Source organism: Podarcis pityusensis, assembly GCF_964106645.2.
Source record: "Podarcis pityusensis genome assembly, chromosome: 3".
In the NCBI taxonomy this organism is placed as follows: Eukaryota; Metazoa; Chordata; class Lepidosauria; order Squamata; family Lacertidae; genus Podarcis; species Podarcis pityusensis.
This window is the reverse complement of record NC_138026.1, coordinates 11,576,208-11,591,552: the sequence shown is the minus strand read 5'-3', so window position 1 is coordinate 11,591,552 and position 15,345 is coordinate 11,576,208.

The window sequence follows — 15,345 nt, the reverse complement described above, 5'->3', positions numbered from 1 at the left end:
GGAGAATTTGCAACCTTTTGGCACCATTTTTGAGTGATCTGCCAAAAATTAGAATTTTCCTGAAGTTGTGACCCCGGGGCTTAGGCATTTTTTCAAAAAAATCTTTTTCTGCCGGTTAAGTTGTTGAGGGCTGATTTCTTGTCCTGTGATAAAAAGCCTTCTGTTTCGAACGCCATACCTTTCAGGGGAGCATTTTCAACCTTTTGACACCATTTTTGAGAGAACTGCCAAAAGTCAGACTTTTGCTGAAATTGTGACCCCGGGGCTTAGGGATTTTTTGAAAAAAAATTTGCTGGTTAAGTTGTTGAGGGCTGATTTCTTGTCCTGTGATAAAAAGACTTCTGTTTCGAACGCCAAACCTTTCAGGGGAGCATTTGCAACCTTTTGGCACCATTTTGAAGTGATCTGCCAAAAGTCAGATTTTTTCTGAAATTGCGACCCCGGGCCTTAGGGATTTTTTTTTTTTTTTTAATTTCTCCCGGTTAAGTTGTTGAGGGCTGATTTCTTGTCCTGTGATAAAAAGACTTCTGTTTAGACCGCCAAACCTTTCAGGGGAGCATTTGCAACCTTTTGGCACCATTTTTGAGTGATCTGCCAAAAGTCAGATTTTTGCTGAAATTGTTACCCCGGGGGTTAGGGATTTTTTCAAAAAAATCTTTTTCTGCCGGTTAAATTGTTGAGGGCTGATTTCTTGTCCTGTGATAAAAAGCCTTCTGTTTCGACCGCCAAAACTTTCAGGGGAGCATTTGCAACCTTTTGGCACCATTTTTGAGTGAACTGCCAAAAGTCAGATTTTGACTGAAATTGTGACCCCGGGGGTTAGCGATTTTTTCAAAAAAATCTTTTTCTGCCGGTCAAGTTGCTGAGGGCTGATTTCTTGTCCTGTGATAAAACGCCTTCTGTTTCGACCGCCAAACCTTTCAGGGGAGCATTTGCAACCTTTTGGCACCATTTTTGAGTGAACTGCCAAAAGTCAGATTTTTGCTGAAATTGTGACCCCGGGGCTTAGGGATTTTTTCAAAAAAATCTTTTTCTGCCGGTTAAGTTGTGGAGGGCTGATTTCTTGACCTGTGATAAAAAGCCTTCTGTTTCGACCGCCAAACCTTTCAGGGGAGCATTTGCAACCGTTTGTCACCATTTTTGAGTGAACTTCCGAAAGTCAGATTTTGACTGAAATTGTGACCCCGGGGCTTAGGCATTTTTTCAAAAAAAAATTTTTTGCTCGTTAAGTTGTGGGGGGCTGATTTCTTGACCTGTGATAAATAGCCTTCTGTTTAGACCGCCAAACCTTTCAGGGGAGCATTTGCAAGCTTTTGGCACCATTTTTGAGTCATCTGCCAGAAGTCAGATTTTTCCTGAAATTGTGACCCCGGGGCTTAGGGTTTTTTTCAAAAAAAAAATTTTTTGCCGGTTAAGTTGTGGGGGGCTGATTTCTTGTCCTGTGATAAAAAGCCTTCTGTTTCGACCGCCAAACCTTTCAGGGGAGCATTTGCAACCGTTTGGCACCATTTTTGATTGAATTGCCAAAAGTCATATTTTGACTGAAATTGTGACCCCGGGCCTTAGGGATTTTTTCAAAAAAATCTTTTTCTGCCGGTTAAGTTGTGGGGGGCTGATTTCTTGTCCTGTGATAAAACGCCTTCTGTTTTGAACGCCAAACCTTTCAGGGGAGCATTTGCAACCTTTTGGCACCATTTTTGAGTGATCTGCCAAAAATCAGAATTTTCCTGAAATTGTGACCCCGGGGCTGAGGGATTGTTTCAAAAAAATCTTTTTCTGCCAGTTAAGTTGTTGAAGGCTGATTTCTTTTCCTGTGATAAAAAGGCTTCTGTTTCGACCGCCAAACCTTTCAGGGGAGCATTTGCAACCGTTTAGCACCATTTTTGAGTGAATTGCCAAAAGTCAGATTTTGACTGAAATTGTGACCCCGGGGCTTAGGCATTGTTTCAAAAAAATTTTTTTAGCTGGTTAAGTTGTTGAGGGCTGATTTCTTGTCCTGTGATAAAAAGCCTTCTGTTTAGACCGCCAAACCTTTCAGGTGAGCATTTGCAACCTTTTCGCACCATTTTTGAGTGATCTGCCAAAAGTCAGATTTTTGCTGAAATTGTGACCCCGGGGCTTAGGGATTTTTTCAAAAAAAAATTTTTTGCCGGTTAAGTTGTGGGGGGCTGATTTCTTGTCCTGTGATAAAAAGCCTTCTGTTTCGACCGCCAAACCTTTCAGGTGAGCATTTGCAACCGTTTGGCAACATTTTTGAGTGAACTGGTAAAAGTTATATTTTTCCTGAAATTGTGACCCCGGGCCTTAGGGATTTTTTCAAAAAAATCTTTTTCTGCCGGTGAAGTTGTGGTGGGCTGATTTCTTGTCCTGTAATAAAAAGACTTCTGTTTCGACCGCCAAACCTTTCAGGGGAGCATTTGAAACCGTTTGGAACCATTTTTGATTGAATTGCCAAAAGTCACATTTTGACTGAAATAGTGACCCCGGGGCTTAGGGATTGTTTCAAAAAAATCTTTTTCTGCCGGTTAAGTTGTGGGGGGCTGATTTCTTGTCCTGTGATAAAAAGACATGTTTTTAGACCGCCAAACCTTTCAGGGGAGCATTTGAAACCTTTTGGCACCATTTTTGAGTGATCTGCCAAAAGTCAGATTTTTCCTGAAATTGTGACCCCGGGGCTTCGGGATTTTTTCAAAAAAAATTTTTTTGCTGTTTAAATTGTTGAGCGCTGATTTCTTGTCCTGTGATAAAAAGCCTTCTGTTTCAACAGCCAAACCTTTCAGGGGAGCATTTGCAACCTTTTGGCACTATTTCTGAGTGAACTGCCAAAAGTCAGATTTTTACTGAAATTGTGACCCCGGGGTTTAGGGATTTTTTCAAAAAAATCTTTTTCTGCCGGTAAAGTTGTGGAGGGCTGATTTCTTGTCATGTGATAAAAAGCCTTCTGTTTCGACCGCCAAACCTTTCAGGGGAGCATTTGCAACCGTTTGGCACCATTTTTGAGTGAATTGCCAAAAGTCAGATTTTGACTGAAATTGTGACCCCGGGGCTTAGGCATTTTTTCAAAAAAAATTTTTTTGCTGGTTAAGTTGTTGAGGGCTGATTTCTTGTCATGTGATAAAAAGCCTTCTGTTTTGAACGCCAAACCTTTCAGGGGAGAATTTGCAACCTTTTGGCACCATTTTTGAGTGATCTGCCAAAAATTAGAATTTTCCTGAAGTTGTGACCCCGGGGCTTAGGCATTTTTTCAAAAAAATCTTTTTTTGCTCGTTAAGTTGTGGGGGGCTGATTTCTTGACCTGTGATAAATAGCCTTCTGTTTAGACCGCCAAACCTTTCAGGGGAGCATTTGCAAGCTTTTGGCACCATTTTTGAGTCATCTGCCAGAAGTCAGATTTTTCCTGAAATTGTGACCCCGGGGCTTAGGGTTTTTTTCAAAAAAAAATTTTTTGCCGGTTAAGTTGTGGGGGGCTGATTTCTTGTCCTGTGATAAAAAGCCTTCTGTTTCGACCGCCAAACCTTTCAGGGGAGCATTTGCAACCGTTTGGCACCATTTTTGATTGAATTGCCAAAAGTCATATTTTGACTGAAATTGTGACCCCGGGCCTTAGGGATTTTTTCAAAAAAATCTTTTTCTGCCGGTTAAGTTGTGGGGGGCTGATTTCTTGTCCTGTGATAAAACGCCTTCTGTTTTGAACGCCAAACCTTTCAGGGGAGCATTTGCAACCTTTTGGCACCATTTTTGAGTGATCTGCCAAAAATCAGAATTTTCCTGAAATTGTGACCCCGGGGCTGAGGGATTGTTTCAAAAAAATCTTTTTCTGCCAGTTAAGTGGTTGAAGGCTGATTTCTTTTCCTGTGATAAAAAGGCTTCTGTTTCGACCGCCAAACCTTTCAGGGGAGCATTTGCAACCGTTTAGCACCATTTTTGAGTGAATTGCCAAAAGTCAGATTTTGACTGAAATTGTGACCCCGGGGCTTAGGCATTGTTTCAAAAAAATTTTTTTAGCTGGTTAAGTTGTTGAGGGCTGATTTCTTGTCCTGTGATAAAAAGCCTTCTGTTTAGACCGCCAAACCTTTCAGGTGAGCATTTGCAACCTTTTCGCACCATTTTTGAGTGATCTGCCAAAAGTCAGATTTTTGCTGAAATTGTGACCCCGGGGCTTAGGGATTTTTTCAAAAAAAAATTTTTTGCCGGTTAAGTTGTGGGGGGCTGATTTCTTGTCCTGTGATAAAAAGCCTTCTGTTTCGACCGCCAAACCTTTCAGGTGAGCATTTGCAACCGTTTGGCAACATTTTTGAGTGAACTGGTAAAAGTTATATTTTTCCTGAAATTGTGACCCCGGGCCTTAGGGATTTTTTCAAAAAAATCTTTTTCTGCCGGTGAAGTTGTGGTGGGCTGATTTCTTGTCCTGTAATAAAAAGACTTCTGTTTCGACCGCCAAACCTTTCAGGGGAGCATTTGAAACCGTTTGGAACCATTTTTGATTGAATTGCCAAAAGTCACATTTTGACTGAAATAGTGACCCCGGGGCTTAGGGATTGTTTCAAAAAAATCTTTTTCTGCCGGTTAAGTTGTGGGGGGCTGATTTCTTGTCCTGTGATAAAAAGACATGTTTTTAGACCGCCAAACCTTTCAGGGGAGCATTTGAAACCTTTTGGCACCATTTTTGAGTGATCTGCCAAAAGTCAGATTTTTCCTGAAATGGTGACCCCGGGGCTTCGGGATTTTTTCAAAAAAAATTTTTTTGCTGTTTAAATTGTTGAGCGCTGATTTCTTGTCCTGTGATAAAAAGCCTTCTGTTTCAACAGCCAAACCTTTCAGGGGAGCATTTGCAACCTTTTGGCACTATTTCTGAGTGAACTGCCAAAAGTCAGATTTTTACTGAAATTGTGACCCCGGGGTTTAGGGATTTTTTCAAAAAAATCTTTTTCTGCCGGTAAAGTTGTGGAGGGCTGATTTCTTGTCATGTGATAAAAAGCCTTCTGTTTCGACCGCCAAACCTTTCAGGGGAGCATTTGCAACCGTTTGGCACCATTTTTGAGTGAATTGCCAAAAGTCAGATTTTGACTGAAATTGTGACCCCGGGGCTTAGGCATTTTTTCAAAAAAAATTTTTTTGCTGGTTAAGTTGTTGAGGGCTGATTTCTTGTCATGTGATAAAAAGCCTTCTGTTTAGACCGCCAAACCTTTCAGTTGAGCATTTGCAACCTTTTGGCACCATTTTTGAGTGATCTGCCAAAAGTCAGATTTTTCCTGAAATTGTGACCCCGGGGGTTAGGGATTTTTTCAAAGAAAAATTTTTTGCCGGTTAAGTTGTGGGGGGCTGATTTCTTGTCCTGTGATAAAAAGCCTTCTGTTTCGACCGCCAAACCTTTCAGGGGAGCATTTGCAACCTTTTGGCACGATTTCTGAGTGAACTGCCAAAAGTCAGATTTTTACTGAAATTGTGACCCTGGGGTTTAGGGATTTTTCCAAAAAAATCTTTTTCTGCCGGTTAAGTTGTGGAGAGCTGATTTCTTGTCCTGTGATAAAAAGCCTTCTGTTTAGACCGCCAAACCTTTCAGGTGAGCATTTGCAACCTTTTGGCACCATTTTTGAGTGATCTGCCAAAAGTCAGACTTTTGCTGAAATTGTGACCCCGGGGTTTAGGGATTGTTTCAAAAATATCTTTTTCTGCCGGTGAAGTTGTGGGGGGCTGATTTCTTGTCCTGTGATAAAAAGACATCTGTTTCGACCGCCAAACCTTTCAGGGGAGCATTTGCAACCGTTTGGCACCATTTTTGATTGAATTGCCAAAAGTCAAATTTTGACTGAAATTGTGGCCCCGGGGCTTAGGGATTGTTTCAAAAAAATCTTTTTCTGCCCGTTAGGTTGTGGGGGGCTGATTTCTTCTCCTGTGATAAAACGCCTTCTGTTTTGAACGCCAAACCTTTCAGGGGAGAATTTGCAACCTTTTGGCACCATTTTTGAGTGATCTGCCAAAAATTAGAATTTTCCTGAAGTTGTGACCCCGGGGCTTAGGCATTTTTTCAAAAAAATCTTTTTCTGCCGGTTAAGTTGTTGAGGGCTGATTTCTTGTCCTGTGATAAAAAGCCTTCTGTTTCGAACGCCATACCTTTCAGGGGAGCATTTTCAACCTTTTGACACCATTTTTGAGAGAACTGCCAAAAGTCAGACTTTTGCTGAAATTGTGACCCCGGGGCTTAGGGATTTTTTCAAAAAAATCTTTTTCTGCCGGTTAAGTTGTTGAGGGCTGATTTCTTGTCCTGTGATAAAAAGCCTTCTGTTTCGACCGCCAAACCTTTCAGGGGAGCATTTGCAACCTTTTGGCACCATTTCTGAGTGAACTGCCAAAAGTCAGATTTTTGCTGAAATTGTGACCCCGGGGCTTAGGGATTTTTTGAAAAAAAATTTGCTGGTTAAGTTGTTGAGGGCTGATTTCTTGTCCTGTGATAAAAAGACTTCTGTTTCGAACGCCAAACCTTTCAGGGGAGCATTTGCAACCGTTTGTCACCATTTTTGAGTGAACTTCCGAAAGTCAGATTTTGACTGAAATTGTGACCCCGGGGCTTAGGCATTTTTTCAAAAAAAAATTTTTTGCTCGTTAAGTTGTGGGGGGCTGATTTCTTGACCTGTGATAAATAGCCTTCTGTTTAGACCGCCAAACCTTTCAGGGGAGCATTTGCAAGCTTTTGGCACCATTTTGAAGTGATCTGCCAAAAGTCAGATTTTTTCTGAAATTGCGACCCCGGGCCTTAGGGATTTTTTTTTTTAAAAAATTTCTCCCGGTTAAGTTGTTGAGGGCTGATTTCTTGTGCTGTGATAAAAAGACTTCTGTTTAGACCGCCAAACCTTTCAGGGGAGCATTTGCAACCTTTTGGCACCATTTTTGAGTGATCTGCCAAAAGTCAGATTTTTGCTGAAATTGTTACCCCGGGGGTTAGGGATTTTTTCAAAAAAATCTTTTTCTGCCGGTTAAATTGTTGAGGGCTGATTTCTTGTCCTGTGATAAAAAGCCTTCTGTTTCGACCGCCAAAACTTTCAGGGGAGCATTTGCAACCTTTTGGCACCATTTTTGAGTGAACTGCCAAAAGTCAGATTTTGACTGAAATTGTGACCCCGGGGGTTAGCGATTTTTTCAAAAAAATCTTTTTCTGCCGGTCAAGTTGTTGAGGGCTGATTTCTTGTCCTGTGATAAAACGCCTTCTGTTTCGACCGCCAAACCTTTCAGGGGAGCATTTGCAACCGTTTGTCACCATTTTTGAGTGAACTTCCGAAAGTCAGATTTTGACTGAAATTGTGACCCCGGGGCTTAGGCATTTTTTCAAAAAAAAATTTTTTGCTCGTTAAGTTGTGGGGGGCTGATTTCTTGACCTGTGATAAATAGCCTTCTGTTTCGACCGCCAAACCTTTCAGGGGAGCATTTGCAACCGTTTGGCACCATTTTTGAGTGAACTGGCAAAAGTCATATTTTTCCTGAAATTGTAACCCCGGGCCTTAGGGATTTTTTCAAAAAAATCTTTTTCTGCCGGTGAAGTTGTGCTGGGCTGATTTCTTGTCCTGTGACAAAAAGCCTTCTGTTTCGACCGCCAAACCTTTCAGGGGAGCATTTGCAACCGTTTGGCACCATTTTTGATTGAATTGCCAAAAGTCATATTTTGACTGAAATTGTGACCCCGGGGCTTAGGGATTGTTTCAAAAAAATCTTTTTCTGCCGGTTAAGTTGTGGGGGGCTGATTTCTTGTCCTGTGATAAAACGCCTTCTGTTTTGAACGCCAAACCTTTCAGGGGAGCATTTTCAACCTTTTGGCACCATTTTTGAGAGAACTGCCAAAAGTCAGACTTTTGCTGAAATTGTGACCCCGGGAGGGATTTTTTCAAAAAAATCTTTTTCTGCCGGTTAAGTTGTTGAGGGCTGATTTCTTGTCCTGTGATAAAAAGCCTTCTGTTTCGACCGCCAAACCTTTCAGGGGAGCATTTGCAACCTTTTGGCACCATTTCTGAGTGAACTGCCAAAAGTCAGATTTTTCCTGAAATTGTGACCCCGGGGCTTAGGGATTTTTTCAAAAAAAATTTTTTTGCTGGTTAAGTTGTTGAGGGCTGATTTCTTGTCCTGTGATAAAAAGACTTGTGTTTAGACCGCCAAACCTTTCAGGGGAGCATTTGCAACCTTTTGGCACCATTTTGAAGTGATCTGCCGAAAGTCAGATTTTTTCTGAAATTGCGACCCCGGGCCTTAGGGATTTTTTTTAAAAAAAAATTTCTCCCGGTTAAGTTGTTGAGGGCTGATTTCTTGTCCTGTGATAAAAAGACTTCTGTTTAGACCGCCAAACCTTTCACGGTAGCATTTGCAACTGTTTGGCACCATTTTTGAGTGATCTGCCAAAAGTCAGATTTTTGCTGAAATTGTTACCCCGGGGGTTAGGGATTTTTTCAAAAAAATCTTTTTTCTGCCGGTTAAATTGTTGAGGGCTAATTTCTTGTCCTGTGATAAAAAGCCTTCTGTTTCGACCTCCAAACCTTTCAGGGGAGCATTTGCAACCTTTTGGCACCATTTTTGAGTGAACTGCCAAAGGCAGATTTTTGCTGAAATTGTGACCCCGGGGCTTAGGGATTTTTTTTAAAAAAAATTGCCGGTTAAGTTGTTGAGGGCTGATTTCTTGTCCTGTGATAAAACGCCTTCTGTTTCGACCGCCAAACCTTTCAGGGGAGCATTTGCAACCGTTTGTCACCATTTTTGAGTGAACTTCCGAAAGTCAGATTTTGACTGAAATTGTGACCCCGGGGCTTAGGCATTTTTTCAAAAAAAAATTTTTTGCTCGTTAAGTTGTGGGGGGCTGATTTCTTGACCTGTGATAAATAGCCTTCTGTTTAGACCGCCAAACCTTTCAGGGGAGCATTTGCAAGATTTTGGCACCATTTTTGAGTCATCTGCCAGAAGTCAGATTTTTCCTGAAATTGTGACCCCGGGGCGTAGGGTTTTTTTCAAAAAAAAATTTTTTGCCGGTTAAGTTGTGGGGGGCTGATTTCTTGTCCTGTGATAAAAAGCCTTCTGTTTCGACCGCCAAACCTTTCAGGGGAGCATTTGCAACCGTTTGGCACCATTTTTGAGTGAACTGGCAAAAGTCATATTTTTCCTGAAATTGTAACCCCGGGCCTTAGGGATTGTTTCAAAAAAATCTTTTTCTGCCGGTTAAGTTGTGGGGGGCTGATTTCTTGTCCTGTGATAAAACGCCTTCTGTTTTGAACGCCAAACCTTTCAGGGGAGCATTTTCAACCTTTTGGCACCATTTTTGAGAGAACTGCCAAAAGTCAGACTTTTGCTGAAATTGTGACCCCGGGAGGGATTTTTTCAAAAAAATCTTTTTCTGCCGGTTAAGTTGTTGAGGGCTGATTTCTTGTCCTGTGATAAAAAGCCTTCTGTTTCGACCGCCAAACCTTTCAGGGGAGCATTTGCAACCTTTTGGCACCATTTCTGAGTGAACTGCCAAAAGTCAGATTTTTCCTGAAATTGTGACCCCGGGGCTTAGGGATTTTTTCAAAAAAAATTTTTTTGCTGGTTAAGTTGTTGAGGGCTGATTTCTTGTCCTGTGATAAAAAGACTTGTGTTTAGACCGCCAAACCTTTCAGGGGAGCATTTGCAACCTTTTGGCACCATTTTGAAGTGATCTGCCGAAAGTCAGATTTTTTCTGAAATTGCGACCCCGGGCCTTAGGGATTTTTTTTAAAAAAAAATTTCTCCCGGTTAAGTTGTTGAGGGCTGATTTCTTGTCCTGTGATAAAAAGACTTCTGTTTAGACCGCCAAACCTTTCACGGTAGCATTTGCAACTGTTTGGCACCATTTTTGAGTGATCTGCCAAAAGTCAGATTTTTGCTGAAATTGTTACCCCGGGGGTTAGGGATTTTTTCAAAAAAATCTTTTTTCTGCCGGTTAAATTGTTGAGGGCTAATTTCTTGTCCTGTGATAAAAAGCCTTCTGTTTCGACCTCCAAACCTTTCAGGGGAGCATTTGCAACCTTTTGGCACCATTTTTGAGTGAACTGCCAAAGGCAGATTTTTGCTGAAATTGTGACCCCGGGGCTTAGGGATTTTTTTTAAAAAAAATTGCCGGTTAAGTTGTTGAGGGCTGATTTCTTGTCCTGTGATAAAACGCCTTCTGTTTCGACCGCCAAACCTTTCAGGGGAGCATTTGCAACCTTTTGGCACCATTTTTGAGTGATCTGCCAAAAGTCAGACTTTTGCTGAAATTGTGACCCCGGGGTTTAGGGATTTTTTCAAAAAAATCTTTTTCTGCCGGTGAAGTTGTGGGGGGCTGATTTCTTGTCCTGTGATAAAAAGACTTCTGTTTCGACCGCCAAACCTTTCAGGGAAGCATTTGCAACCGTTTGGCACCATTTTTGATTGAATTGCCAAAAGTTATATTTTGACTGAAATTGTGACCCCGGGGCTTAGGGATTGTTTCAAAAAAATCTTTTTCTGCCGGTTAAGTTGTGGGGGGCTGATTTCTTGTCCTGTGATAAAACGCCTTCTGTTTTGAACGCCAAACCTTTCAGGGGAGCATTTGCAACCTTTTGGCACCATTTTTGAGTGATCTGCCAAAAATCAGAATTTTCCTGAAATTGTGACCCCGGGGCTTAGGGATTTTTTCTCAAAAAAAATTTTTGCTGGTTAAGTTGTTGAGGGCTGATTTCTTGTCCTGTGATAAAAAGCCTTCTGTTTCAAACGCCAAACCTTTCAGGGGAGCATTTGCAACCTTTTGGCACCATTTTTGAGAGAACTGCCAAAAGTCAGACTTTTGCTGAAATTGTGACCCCGGGAGGGATTTTTTCAAAAAAATCTTTTTCTGCCGGTTAAGTTGTTGAGGGCTGATTTCTTGTCCTGTGATAAAAAGCCTTCTGTTTCGACCGCCAAACCTTTCAGGGGAGCATTTGCAACCTTTTGGCACCATTTCTGAGTGATCTGCCAAAAGTCAGATTTTTCCTGAAATTGTGACCCCGGGGCTTAGGGTTTTTTTCAAAAAAAAATTTCTCCCGGTTAAGTTGTTGAGGGCTGATTTCTTGTCCTGTGATAAAAAGCCTTCTGTTTCGACCGCCAAACCTTTCACGGGAGCATTTGCAACTGTTTGGCTCCATTTTGAAGTGATCTGCCAAAAGTCAGATTTTTTCTGAAATTCTGACCCCGGGGGTTAGGGATTTTTTCAAAAAAATCTTTTTCTGCCGGTCAAGTTGTTGAGGGCTGATTTCTTGTCCTGTGATAAAACGCCTTCTGTTTCGACCGCCAAACCTTTCAGGGGAGCATTTGCAACCTTTTGGCACCATTTTTGAGTGAACTGCCAAAAGTCAGATTTTTTCTGAAATTGTGACCCCGGGGCTTAGGGATTTTTTGAAAAAAAAATTGCCGGTTAAGTTGTTGAGGGCTGATTTCTTGTCCTGTGATAAAAAGACTTCTGTTTTGAACGCCAAACCTTTCAGGGGAGCATTTGCAACCTTTTGGCACTATTTCTGAGTGAACTGCCAAAAGTCAGATTTTTTCTGAAATTGTGACCCCGGGGCTTAGGGATTTTTTCAAAAAAAATTTTTTTGCTGGTTAAGTTGTTGAGGGCTGATTTCTTGTCCTGTGATAAAAAGACTTGTGTTTAGACCGCCAAACCTTTCAGGGGAGCATTTGCAACCTTTTGGCACCATTTTGAAGTGATCTGCCAAAAGTCAGATTTTTTCTGAAATTGCGACCCCGGGCCTTAGGGATTTTTTTTTTAACATAATTTCTCCCGGTTAAGTTGTTGAGGGCTGATTTCTTGTCCTGTGATAAAAAGACTTCTGTTTAGACCGCCAAACCTTTCACGGTAGCATTTGCAACTGTTTGGCACCATTTTTGAGTGATCTGCCAAAAGTCAGATTTTTGCTGAAATTGTTACCCCGGGGCTTAGGCATTTTTTCAAAAAAATCTTTTTCTGCCGGTTAAGTTGTTGAGGGCTGATTTCTTGTCCTGTGATAAAAAGACTTGTGTTTAGACAGCCAAACCTTTCAGGGGAGCATTTGCAACCTTTTTTCACCATTTTTGAGTGATCTGCCAAAAGTCTGATTTTTCCTGAAATTGTGACTTAGGGATTTTTTTTAAAAAAAATTTTTTGCTGGTTAAGTTGTTGAGGGCTGATTTCTTGTCCTGTGATAAAAAGACTTCTATTTCGACCGCCAAACCTTTCACGGGAGCATTTGCAACTGTTTGGCACCATTTTTGAGTGAATTGCCAAAAGTCAGATTTTTGCTGAAAGTGTGACCCCGGGGCTTAGGCATTCTTTCAAAAAAATCTTTTTCTGCCGGTTAAGTTGTTGAGGTCTGATTTCTTGTCCTGTGATAAAACGCCTTCTGTTTCGACCACCAAACCTTTCAGGGGAGCATTTGCAACCGTTTGGCACCATTGTTGAGTGAATTGCCAAAAGTCAGACTTTTGCTGAAATTGTGACCCCGTGGCTTAGGGATTTTTTTAAAAAAAAAAATTTCTGCCGGTTAAGTTGTGGAGGGCTGATTTCTTGTCTTGTGATAAAAAGCCTTCTGTTTAGACCGCCAAACCTTTCAGGGGAGCATTTGCAACTGTTTGGCACCATTTTTGAGTGAATTGCCAAAAGTCAGATTTTTGCTGAAATTGTGACGCCGGGGGTGAGTCATTTTTTCAAAAAAATCTTTTTCTGCCGGTTAAGTTGTGGAGGGCTGATTTCTTGTCTTGTGATAAAAAGCCTTCTGTTTAGACCGCCAAACGTTTCAGGGGAGCATTTGCAACCGTTTGGCACCATTTTTGAGTGATCTGCCAAAAGTCAGATTTTTCCTGAAATTGTTACCCCGGGGGTTAGGTATTTTTTCAAAAAAATCTTTTTCTCCCGGTTAAGTTGTTGAGGGCTGATTTCTTGTCCTGTGATAAAAAGCCTTCTGTTTCAACCGCCAAACCTTTCATTGGAGCATTTGCAACCTTTTGGCACCATTTTTGAGTGAACTGCCAAAAGTCAGATTTTTGGTGAAATTGTGACCCTGGGGGTTAGGGATTTTTTCAAAAAAATCTTTTTCTGCCGGTTAAGTTGTTGAGGGCTGATTTCTTGTCCTGTGATAAAACGCCTTCTGTTTCGACCGCCAAACCTTTCAGGGGAGCATTTGCAACCTTTTGGCACCATTTTTGAGTGAACTGCCAAAAGTCAGATTTTTGCTGAAATTGTGACGCCGGGGCTTAGGGATTTTTTCAAAAAAATCTTTTTCTGCCGGTTAAGTTGTTGAGGGCTGATTTCTTGTCCTGTGATAAAAAGCCTTCTGTTTCGACCGCCACACCTTTCAGGGGAGCATTTTCAACCTTTTGGCACCATTTTTTTGATCTGCCAAAAGTCAGATTTTTCCTGAAATTGTGACTCCGGGGCTTAGGGATTTTTTCCAAAAAAAAATTTCTGCCGGTTAAGTTGTTGAGGGCTGATTTCTTGTCCTGTGATAAAAAGACTTGTGTTTAGACCGCCAAACCTTTCAGGGGAGCATTTGCAACCTTTTGGCACCATTTTTGAGTGAACTGCCAAAAGTCAGATTTTTGCTGAAATTGTGACGCCGGGGGTAAGGCATTTTTTCAAAAAAATCTTTTTCTGCCGGTTAAGTTGTTGACGGCTGATTTCTTGTCCTGTGATAAAAAGCCTTCTGTTTCGGCCGCCAAACCTTTCAGGGGAGCATTTGCAACCTTTTGGCACCATTTTTGAGTGATCTTCCAAAAGTCAGATTTTTCCTGAAATTGTGACCCCGGGGCTTAGGGATTTTTTCAAAAAAAAATTTTTTGCTGGTTAAGTTGTTGAGGACTGATTTCTTGTCCTGTGATAAAAAGCCTTCTGTTTCGACCGCCAAACCTTTCAGGGGAGCATTTCCAACCTTTTGGCACCATTTTTGACTGATCTGCCAAAAGTCAGATTTTTCCTGAAATTGTGACCCCGGGGGTTCGGGATTTTTTCAAAAAAATCTTTTTCTGCCGGTTAAGTTGTTGAGGGCTGATTTCTTGTCCTGTGATAAAAAGCCTTCTGTTTCAACCGCCAAACCTTTCATTGGAGCATTTGCAACCTTTTGGCACCATTTTTGAGTGAACTGCCAAAAGTCAGATTTTTGCTGAAATTGTGACGCCGGGGGTAAGGCATTTTTTCAAAAAAATCTTTTTCTGCCGGTTAAGTTTTTGACGGCTGATTTCTTGTCCTGTGATAAAAAGCCTTCTGTTTCGACCGCTAAACCTTTCAGGGGAGCATTTTCAACATTTTGGCACCATTTTTTTGATCTGCCAAAAGTCAGATTTTTCCTGAAATTGTGACCCCGGGGTTTAGGGATTTTTTCAAAAAAAAAATTTCTGCCGGTTAAGTTGTTGAGGGCTGATTTCTTGTCCTGTGATAAAAAGCCTTCTGTTTCGACCGCCAAACCTTTCAGGGGAGCATTTGCAACCTTTTGGCACCATTTTTGAGTGAACTGCCAAAAGTCAGATTTTTGCTGAAATTGTGACGCCGGGGGTAAGGCATTTTTTCAAAAAAATCTTTTTCTGCCGGTTAAGTTGATGACGGCTGATTTCTTGTCCTGTGATAAAAAGCCTTCCGATTAGACGGCCAAACCTTTCAGGGGACCAGTTGCAACCTTTTGGCATCATTTTTGAGTGAACTGCCAAAAGTCAGATTTTTCCTGAAATTGTGACCCCGGGGCTTAGGGATTTTTTCAAAAAAAAATTTGCCGGTTAAGTTGTTGAGTGCTGATTTCTTGTCCTGTGATAAAAAGCCTTCTGTTTCGACCGCCAAACCTTTCAGGGGAGCATTTGCAACCTTTTGGCACCATTTTTGAGAGATCTGCCAAAAGTCAGATTTTTCCTGAAATTGTGACCCCGGGGCTTAGGGTTTTTTTTTAAAAAAAAATTTCTCCCGGTTAAGTTGTTGAGGGCTGATTTCTTGTCCTGTGATAAAAAGCCTTCTGTTTCGACCGCCAAACCTTTCAGGGGAGCATTTGCAACCTTTTGGCACCATTTTTGAGTGAACTGCCAAAAGTCAGATTTTTGCTGAAATTGTGACGCCGGGGGTAAGGCATTTTTTCAAAAAAATCTTTTTCTGCCGGTTAAGTTGTTGAGTGCTGATTTCTTGTCCTGTGATAAAAAGCCTTCTGTTTCGACCGCCAAACCTTTCAGGGGAGCATTTGCAACCTTTTGGCACCATTTTTGAGAGATCTGCCAAAAGTCAGATTTTTCCTGAAATTGTGACCCCGGGGCTTAGGGTTTTTTTTTAAAAAAAAATTTCTCCCGGTTAAGTTGTTGAGGGCTGATTTCTTGTCCTGTGATAAAAAGCCTTCTGTTTCGACCGCCAAA